Source organism: Hippocampus guttulatus, chromosome 4, assembly GCF_054856545.1.
Source record: "Hippocampus guttulatus isolate MCC_2025c chromosome 4, RoL_Hgut_1.0, whole genome shotgun sequence".
In the NCBI taxonomy this organism is placed as follows: Eukaryota; Metazoa; Chordata; class Actinopteri; order Syngnathiformes; family Syngnathidae; genus Hippocampus; species Hippocampus guttulatus.
The window spans coordinates 5,681,872-5,692,514 of NC_141264.1; the positions used below are offsets into that span (position 1 = coordinate 5,681,872).

Here is a 10,643-nt window from a genome sequence, read left to right on the forward strand (position 1 = left end):
GGGGGAAAAAGCTTTTGCAGCGATGCCCAGACTTCCCTCTCCCCAACCCCTTCACCCAAGTCTTTTGGGGGGGGGGGGAATTCTGAGGCCCCCATGAGTGAAGGCCCGCTCCCCATCAAACCCAGCCTTCAGGCCTGACTCCAGAAGACAGGCCCGGTGACCCACATTCAGGCAAGGGCAAATGTTTTATGGTAATCACAATGAGAATCAGAGCGGTTCTTTGTCTGGGCACTCTCCTTGAACCTGTTTGTGATGGATGATAAATGCCCAGACAACAAGACAACTCGTAGGATCAGTGGGAACTGCAATCTGAATCAGAATCAATGGAGACTGGTGGGGACAAATTGGGGGGCAGGACGGGCAAACATGACAAGACACGATTGCCCTGAATGCTCAGTGAGATCTTTAAATTGCCAAAACATTTGGCACGGCAGTCACCATGAAGAAGAACCCCTCCACCATGATAAAGTGATGGTTCAGGGAGGAGCATACAGCAGCGGCGGAGTGGCCATCAGACATTGCTGGGGTTATTTATTTATTTATTTGTTTTAAAGGACCACCCCACAATTTAGAGTGGGTGGACCCTTTCTCCATCATTAATAGAAACAACAGACCAAACCAATCAGTAATGACAATGAAAGTGGCTACAACTTCCATGTACTGTCTGGTATCACTCTAGTGCAGAAGTCAGAAGTGAGAATCATGTTGCGACATGATAAAACAAAAATGAAAAAAGGGAGATGTGTGAGGGACTTGTGTGACATAGAAGAATGTTGCCGGAGGTGTCCCAAATTGTATAAAAATCATTCAATTTGCTCCAAACGACTATAGCCTCCATGCCTCTGACAGCAATGCACCAACAACAGACTAAAGAGATTCAGACCCATTTCACTGATCTCAACAATGGGAAAGGTCATGGAACGCCAACTGACAAACCGTCTGAGGTATTTGGCCGAAAAGATGAACCTCCTTGACCAATGACAAGCAAGCTGATACAGGCTTGGCTCTCCTTCGATGGTGAAAAGCCCATGGCGGTCATTTTAAAGCAAGACGTCCCACAGGGGTAGGTACTCTGACCTCTCCTGTTTCTCTTCTATATCAGCGATTTGCCCACCTTCATCGAAGGCCCACAGGTTAGGCTGACATTTATACCACTAATTGAATGTAGTGCATATATTCTAACTCAGTAATCCAGAAAGGTGCAGAATTGTATTTAATAGAATTAAAAGTTCACTAAAAATGGAAAGAAATATGAAATTTGAAAGCCTGAATGTGTGTCATCATTCTTACAACACTGGATTTGACATCATTTCCTTCGTGTCTGTATTTGGGATTAAATGTGCATGCAAGATTAAATCTGGACCCAATTGGAAAATGTACCAGATGAATGAATGTGAAAAATAATTCTGTAAAAACAACAAAATACTGTCGATGTGTTGTAGTTTACAGGCCACATTTTTGTTTGTTGTTGACTTACTTATTTTCTTTCTTCAAATCATATAATAATAAAAAGCACAGAAAATAAAACACAATGTTTATTTATTCGGGTGACACTTGACGAGCATTGATCCAACCTTCCACCATGTATAGGCTATTTGCTACTGACAGAAGGGCAGCAGGAAATTAAATTCTTGCAGCATTATCAGTTCGCCATTGTTACACAGCCAGGCCTTACCTGCCCTCCATCTTTGAATAACAAGCGTAATTATTCTGATAAAGTCAACAGCATGCACTGTGTATTTCAACAACTTGTAAAAATATAATCAGATTATTTCTGATTCCAAGAATGTCTCATTCCCAAATGCATGTTTTCGTATGTTAGCAATCTAATGTATTTAAAACGGCAATAAGCAATTATACTGCTAAACGATACTGCCATTCAATACGCCAACCAAACAGCAGTGCAGGGTTTGATTCCAGTTCTGCCCTTCCTGGGTGGAGTTTGCATGTTCTACCCCGTGCGTGGCAACTGGTTCAGAGTGTGTGTGTGTATATATATATATACTGTACTGCGATTGGCTGGCAACCAGTTCAGGGTGTCCCCCGCCTACTGCCCGAAGACAGCTGGGATAGGCTCCAGCACCCCCGCGACCCTAGTGAGGATAAAAGCGGTTCGGAAAATGAATGAATGAATATATACTGTATATATATATATATATATATATATATATATATATAACTAGATGAGTGGTTGCAACAGATCCCGGGAACAACATCGGACATCTCAGTCCAGAAATGTGCAGTGCTGGGAACAGCAAGGAGACTGCGCAGGACCCTCAAGCTTCCTGGCCTCTGGTCGAGGACCCGAGCTGAATGAGGGACGGACACCACCCGAGGGGTGAGACGAGGATTTTTTTTTTACACTGAATATTTTTAAAAATACATGGAAAAATTATGTGAATACAAAGAATCAGGATTAAATAAAGAACATTCAATTCTTACAATCAATGTAAAACAAATTGGTTTCTTTCACACGTGGGCAAACAATCTGGCCGAGAAATACTTGTGTATCATATCATTCACAGTCATGATTACATGAAATAAACTCTATTCAAGTGAACTTTATTTACAGAGCACTTTAAATAACCACCGTTACTGTACAAAGAGTAAAACTAAAAACTCTTAAACTGGTAATAATGCGAATGTAATTGACACACTATAAGTTCGTGAGGTGCACTGGAGTAAAAACAAAAATATATATATATATATATACCTGTATATGAATTGAAAATTAGTGGACTATCAAAAGATTCATATGTGGAAAATCAAACAAGCACAACTTCTGCTCATGTTGACCAGCCTCAAGCTGTTCCTAACCTCCTAGGGAAAGAATGTGGTTTGTGAAATAACCTCCAGCCAGGTTCCACCTATTTCGCATAAAGAAACTCCTATAGACAGTTAAAACAACTTTGTGGGTCGAACAGCTACTGTATGTGTATGTGGAGTATCAACACAAGTCTATTGTTTATTCTTTATGTGTTCTTCTGCTTCATCCTTTAATTAGCTTGGCTCAATAGATGAGTTTTGTCTGGAACAGATGCTCAGTCAGGTTGGAATCTGATGGTTAATTAGTTTTTAACTCGGTTAAGGACTGCACACAAGAACATGTGCAAAACGCACATGCACGCAAGCGCTCACATTCACTGTCAAAACTAGTAAGGACTCAGTGAGCCTGATTTACGGAAGATTTGCCAGTGCAGCAAAATGTGTGTGTGTGGGTTGGTTTTGTTTTGGTAGTTTGTGGTAAATACTGCAAATGCTGTTTACCCTTGCTGCAAATAATCTCCTAAACTATTCACCGCACACACTATATGGCCAGCGTCAGTTTGCCTTCTGTCACCGGAAATGCCAGGAATACAGAGAAAGTCGAGCAAGACAATAACGTACCAGTTGCCAATCTTCGAGGAAGACTGATATCCGATGTCTGTTGTCGTTCATCTCGACAATGACGGACGGCGTTTGATGTTGGAGCTGTGCTTGAGACAGTCATGGTCTTTTCACACCAAACTCACCACACCATGCCTTTTAAGAGCCTTATTTTGTGTGCCAGGGTACCGTTAGGCTAGAACAAAAAGGGCCTTCTTTGTCTTGAAGAGAAGAAGATTCACTTGTGAATAATTAATTCTACTGAATGAATTCTGAAGGGTGGAGCATGTTCTGCCTCACATTTCAAGATTTTGGGTTTGAACACAGGTTTTGACCTTTCTGTGTGGTGTTGCAAGTTCATCCTCATTAGGTACAACTACAAGACTTCTTGACGTGCCACTGACAGCTAAGACAATATTCCACAAAAAAACAGTCAATAGACCCCTCCCCCAAATCTATTTCCTTCCACGCTCGCTGGTTATAAATGTTGCAGGTGCCTTCATGTATATTCTATGAACCTTTGGTTTCCTCCCAGGCTTGTTGTTCAACCAATGGTGCATCCACTCTGGTCTCACATCAGTCTTAACCCTTGAAGACTCTTATTAACATGTACAGTAGTATAGAAATATGCTCTTAGTTTTCCTGTCTTTAGGCTTCCCTATGGATTGCTTACAAAGACCTGAAACCACAGTCTTCCTATTCCAATAGCTTCATGAGAAAAGATTTAAGTTAAAACAAAAAAAAAACATGATGTCAATACCAAGAACTTTTAACCTCTGAAAAATATTAGCACTTACTTTAGCAAACTCAAGAGCACAGAACAAAAACAGCCAGCTTGAAACCATTTCTTATGTTGTCGTGAGAACTTTGAAAAAAATGATAAGACCCAACAAATGAACTTGACAGTGCGTTTGGCATGAGCAGACTATTGTTTTAATAATTTCCAGTTGATAATTTAGGTTTTTCACAATTCTACCCAATTTCAAAATATGGAGCAGCATCACGAAAACATTACATATATGCATTTCTTTTTGAGGGCCGAATATCTTATATACCTATGGCCAAAAAAAAAAACCCCATCCCGTTTATTGTCATCTTTCCACATACATGGAATTTGACCTCATTTAAACCAACACCGATGTGAGCACAGCAAACACACACTTTTAGTGTGATTGTATTGCACACAAGAAAGCTTTCCAGGGTACCCAAGCAGCTTGACGATTGATACTATCATCCATCCATCCATTTTCTGAACCGCTTTATCCTCACAAGGGTCGCGGGGGTGCTGGAGCCTATCCCAGCCATCTTCGGGCAGTAGGCGGGGACACCCTGAACCGATTTGCCAGCCAATCGCAGGGCACATAGAGACGAACAACCAACCACGCTCACAGTCACACCTAGGGACAATTTAGAGTGTTCAATCAGCCTGCCATGCTTGTTTTTGGAATGTGGGAGGAAACTTGAGCACCCGAAGAAAACCCACGTAGGCCCGGGGAGAACATGCAAACTCCACACAGGAAGGCCGGAGCCGGGATCGAACCCTGCACCTCTGCACTGTGAGGTTGACGTGCTATCCACTGGCTCACTAGGCCTATCATGGCAAACAAAATAACACGATATCTATCAAACATGCATATTATATTGTTGCAATATTTCAAAGCTCAACGAAAGCCTCATTTGTGAGACACATTTTTGCCACAAGTAGATGTTTCAAGTCGATCAATCCTCCCACCATCTATGCACACAATCTTGAACCCGCTCGCTCACAGTCAGGACCAAACACTTTCCATGGGCCTCTAACATCATTCATAAATTCATAAACCATGGATATATGAGGGCATAAAACTCGCACCCAGACCTCTGCAACAAGGGTTTTTCAATCGGAACCTAAATGCAAATGTGAACGATTTGTGAGGGAAATAATTATTTTGAGAAAAATTCCACAATACAGACAAAAGGTAACATATTTACGGCTTAATGTGACACTTGCACCTTAATTTACATTTCAACTGGAATATCCAATTACATCTGTGATATATTTCCAAGAAAATACATGCAAATGTGATCTCAGTCCTTCACAAAACAATTTATAAAAAAGTAATCAGGCAATGAACAGAAATCGTTTGCATACAGGAATCTATGCTCAAGTGTGAGTCCTTTTACCCTGCGATGTTCATTGAGGTATGGATAGGTTTTACAATTGGTCAATTGGTCATTTCAAATAAAACAGGACGACACCTGCCATGGTTTGATATGCTGCTTGTGACACAATGCCGTGGTGGCGGAGGGCACTTCCCAGGTATAGTTTGGCTTTGAAAAGATTCAAAAATGACTGCCTTTCCACTTCAATGTGGGTAAGAAATAGCCAATACTGTATTTCCCCTCACTACTTTCAGGTCCCAAAGATCCTCCATATCTGCTCTGTTAAAACCATTTCGGGTTGATTTGACTGGATCTTGACTGCAGGTTCACGTAGTACGGAGGAACACAAGAATGCTATTCATACAGCACTGTACAAACTTAGCAAGGAACAACACAATTAAAAAGGACTTTGTAGAATTGGACCACTTGGACTCATTCAAAAAAAAAAAGTGGAGTATGTCCCAAAACAGGCGACTGCAGCTGTTCTACTGTCATGCAGCTTTCACTGAGCAGCCTTTGTGAGACTCCACTGAACGCTGGCGGGATGCGGTTCGTTGCGGGGGCTACTGTTTATATAATACTTTGACTGCGCAAAGTGCAAAACCTTTCGAGACACGCGTCATATGGCAACCTTTAAACACAACAACAATTCCTAGCTGATAGTTTGTTTTGAATTGAAAAACTTGTTCTCATGGGGCTGTCAGTTTTGAAAATTGCAAATGATGCGATCAGAGAGAGAGAAAAAAAACAACACTGCTTAGGGCTGTGATGGATGCGAGGAGGAGTAGCTGAAGCCTCAGCCGAGTCATTTAGACACAATTAATAATGCATCGTGTTCCTATCTACAGCAGGAAGACACTCTCTCTCTCTCTCTCTTGTTCCCTCTCTAAGTCAAACACACACACACACACACACACACACTTTTGCATTAGTGCAGTCTACTGAATCAAATTGGAGCTGAAGCAACCTGCTCGATGTCATAGCAGCAAGACTAGATCTGAGGCCAGCTGGATTTGAAGGACAATGGAAGTTTCTTCAGTTGCTATTGCATTTAGTGTGTACATTTTTCCCCAAAAATTGAGTCATGGTCATTAGTAGAGCTCCTTCACTGTTGGTCTATTGTCCACGCCCATCACGCAACTTAACAGGATGGGAGCGAAAGCCTTCTGCCTCACTCACAATGTTGCGTATCACTGTTTTAACCACTTAAACATGAGGTCAGTTGCACGCCTCTCTTTAATCAAAGATTTGGGAAGGTAACGAAAATAATAAAAATATTGAATCCCATCCATCCATTTTCGAAAGAGCTTGTCCTCATTTGGGTCAATGCATCAGCTGGGTGTCTGAGCGAACGCTGGACATGTCACTACTCAGTGACAGGGCATATTGACAATCATTTATGCTCAAATTCATTTTGACAATTCAGAGACTTTAAATCTTTCAGATTAATAATTATTTTTTAAATGAAAGTGATCAAGAGATATAAAGCATACAAATGATCTTTGAAAGGGTTAAATTGTGTTTGGAGAGTCAGTACAAAAATAAATTCCTGCATGTTACCTTCTGACAAGGAAAAGGTTTCGATGAATACAGGCTTTCATTAAAATGCAAGACTTCAAATACGAGTGTACCTTTTGGTGTGAGAGGAGACTCACGGTAGGTTCAAAGAAACAATAAAGTTCCATTAAATACAAAGCCTTGTTATCAGATGCATGATGTAAAAGAAGGACGAAAAATATGTTTTGTTGGTCTACATTGCTTATATAACAGTGGCACACAATCTTTGCCTCTTGTGCTTTCTGCCAACACGTTTGACTTATTGTCTTACTTCAACACGATATGAAATGGCCTAAATGATTTGACTTGTTTCCAAATGATTGTATATAGTGATGTGCAGAATATAGCTGTGTGTTTTTTTTTAGTTCATCACATTAAATAAAATAAGAAGTATATTGCATGCATCAGCATTTCAACAATATTTGCATTGATTTCATCCTTTGGACAGAACAAAATACTTGAAATTTTTGTTTTGCATTCCATACAACTTTGAACTCCAATAATGCTTCAATAAAGACACATCACATGCCTTTCAAATTAAACACGTTCCAAAATAGTTGACTTACCAGAAAGGAGTCAAACAGAAGTTTACGAGTGTTCAGTGGTGTCACGATGTCACAATAAATCTATCTCATAGTTCAGTAATCACCCTAAAATGGGAATAATGTACATAAAGGGAGCATCACTTTGACTACACAGGCAGCACGCAAACAAGAGCTGAGGGATTAGAAAAGCAAAGGATGGATCTAGCCTCTCTCTCTTTCTCTCTCTCACTCTCACTCGCTCTCTCTCTTTGCAGCAGTCCTCTGTGCTGCATCCTTCCTATCTGAACCGCAGTGGTACAGTCTGCCTCTCTCCTGTATTATGTGCATGACTATTCCATTTGTCTTGCTGCAGGGGGAGTCCAGGAGTGAGGAAGGAGGGCGTGTAAGGGGGAGGTGGTGGTTTGAGAGAAGCAGATGGGTGACTTGTGGGAGGGGGGAAGGGGATGGTTGGAAGCGGGGAGGGATGAATAGAAGAGGAGGTGGAATAAGCGAGTGGGGCTGCCCAGTGACAGATGTGTTGACTTAGGGTGAGATGCTTTCTGCACATTGATGGGGAAAGTCCTGCAGATTTGCACAGATATAAGTCTTTTACTCCTATGTGCGTATGAATACAAAACTGCTAATATGCATTTTCCGTATTTGGGTTCCCAAGTTTTACAACATACGAAAATGACACTCGCTGAGCACAGAGCTCCAAACAAGGGCCGACAATCCTGATTCATCAATTAATCATACTTATTATGAAACTAAAATGGAAATTGTTATTCTTACTATATGAATGAAGATGATGGTGATGATAATCTTCATCATCATTACCGTCAATCATCATTTAGACGGGATAATCCTACACATCCTACTTTATTTTGTTTCTGTCGCTTCTGTGTTTTCATTTTAAAAAACTGTTTTTATTTGGTCTTAGGAAACATTTTTTATCATGTTTGCATTTTTATTTATTGATCTGTACCACACTTTGGCTCTCTATAACAAAGTACCTACGGATACCCATTTCACTAATGTTCAATCTGGCCCATTAAAAATACTGGCTGTGTTGTATGTCTCTGCTTATGCCATCTCAGTCTATAAAAGTAAGGTTTATTTGTATTATTATTGTTATTATTATTATTATTCATTCATTCATTTTCCGACCAGCTTTATCCTCACAAGGGTCGCGGGGGGTGCTGGAGCCTATCCCAGCTGTCTTCGGGCAGTAGGCGGGGGACACCCTGAACCAGTTGCCAGCCAATCGCAGGGCACACAAAGACGAACAACCATCCACGCTCACATTCACACTTACATCCAGGGACAATTTTGAGTCTTCAATCAGCCTGCCATGCATGTTTTTGGAATGTGGGAGGAAACCGGAGTACCCAGAGAAAACCCACGCAGGCCCAAACTCCACACAGGGAGGACAGAGCGCGGATTGAACCCAAGACCTCTGCACTGTGAGGTCGACGCACTAACCACTGGGCCACTGGGCTGCCCATATTCTTCTTCTTCTTCTTCTTCTTCTTATTATTATTATCATAGTAGCTATTTTTGTGTTGGGAAATGACAATGTTGAGTTGCTTATCACGAAGACATTAAAATATGAATACACACTGATGTCATTTTGGTTTGATTGATGCACAGTCTTTCTTGCACATGAGGCCACGTCTAGATTCCTACATAACGGATTTAGACTGTCATGTTGCATCACTGTACGGCACGTGAGAATGGACATATTACATTAATGTGGGCAACTAAAGAGGCATTCGAACCGTTTAATACAAGAGTCCATTGGAGAAATCTAAAATGAATAGAAATATGCTTTTCCTTTCTGTTTTCAATTCTGTAGTTGTTGAATCTGGTCGAAGCGCTTTGTCAGGCCATCCACCATATTGTATATGGCTTTAATATTAGCCATAAATTCAGCCAATAACATCATAAAACTGAACTTGGATGACATGATACAATCAAGAGCAATAATTCCATATTGCACTTTTTGCTTGATGATACTTCCCCGAGGAGGAAAAATCTTCAAAGCCATCTGACACTTTTTTTTCGGGGGATAGTCGAACTGGGATGGAGCCGCTTTAAAGGAGCGAGGACGGACGGGGACGGAGGACGATTATTATATGAATAAAGGATGGAGGGACGATGACTGCAGGGTACCCAGGTCACTGATGGCAAAATAGGGTAAAGTGTCCATATCTGGTAACAACATACTCAAGTACGGTATGCCACAATGGAAACAATAAGGTCACAGGGCTGTTGTTGCATCTATGCTTCTCGAGCATCTTCAGCCAAGTGTGAATGTGTGTAAAAGGATGAGGAATCATCAGCACAGAGGGCATGAACACGAAGAATTATTGTGTGCTAATTACAACTATTTTCACGCAAGTATGAAACGTACACATACAACCACGTGTATTCATGTACATGCATACGCGCTCACACACACACACACACACACACGTGACACATGTGACTAATGTGCTGTTCACTTCGCCTTTGGGATGCAAAAGTGTTTTAATAATTGCAAAACATGTAGAGTCTACATGTTCCGCAATTAGGGTCTACATTGATGTTCAGAAGGAGTCTGTTTGTATTAAATTCTGCAATTTGCAAATGTTCTTATAATTATGTTCCAGTACACTAAGACCAAATAAAAAATGTAGTAAAAAAGTAAAGTAAAAATTTGACAAGGTCCTTTTTGGCATATGTATAGTTAGAGTTCTTTAAAAATGCTGCATATCTTTTTGATATACAGTAGTAGAAAATGTAGGGCACATTAAAATCTTACTGCTTTGAATGTTTGAATGTGTCTCTTTTTAATAAAAGGTTTATTCTCTTTTCCTTCACAATCTTGTAATTTAAAGACCCCTTGTTGAGGTTTGAGCCTTTAAAAAAAAAAGCTTTGCTCAACACCACAAAAATAGCTTAAGCAAAAATAGTGTTTTAATTTTAAATGACAAAGTATTTCGGGCTGTCCAAGAATTCATCTCTCAAAACCATTCTGATTTCATTTTGCTTCTGGGATTAAAGCCATCAAAT

The 10,643-nt window shown here is 40.6% G+C and overlaps 1 protein-coding gene across 2 annotated transcripts in view; it reads right to left on the reverse strand.

The window, feature by feature from the left end:
• The window catches only part of LOC147205745 (synaptic vesicle glycoprotein 2B-like), a 34,763-nt gene extending 26,857 nt beyond the window's left edge, over positions 1 to 7,906 (reverse strand). For both annotated transcript variants that reach the window (XM_086109315.1, XM_086109316.1), the window contains exon 1: positions 7,632 to 7,906. The gene's annotated coding sequence lies outside the window, so the exon portion shown is untranslated. The remainder of the gene's footprint in view (positions 1 to 7,631) is intronic.
• Between the last annotated feature and the right edge of the window lie 2,737 nt (positions 7,907 to 10,643).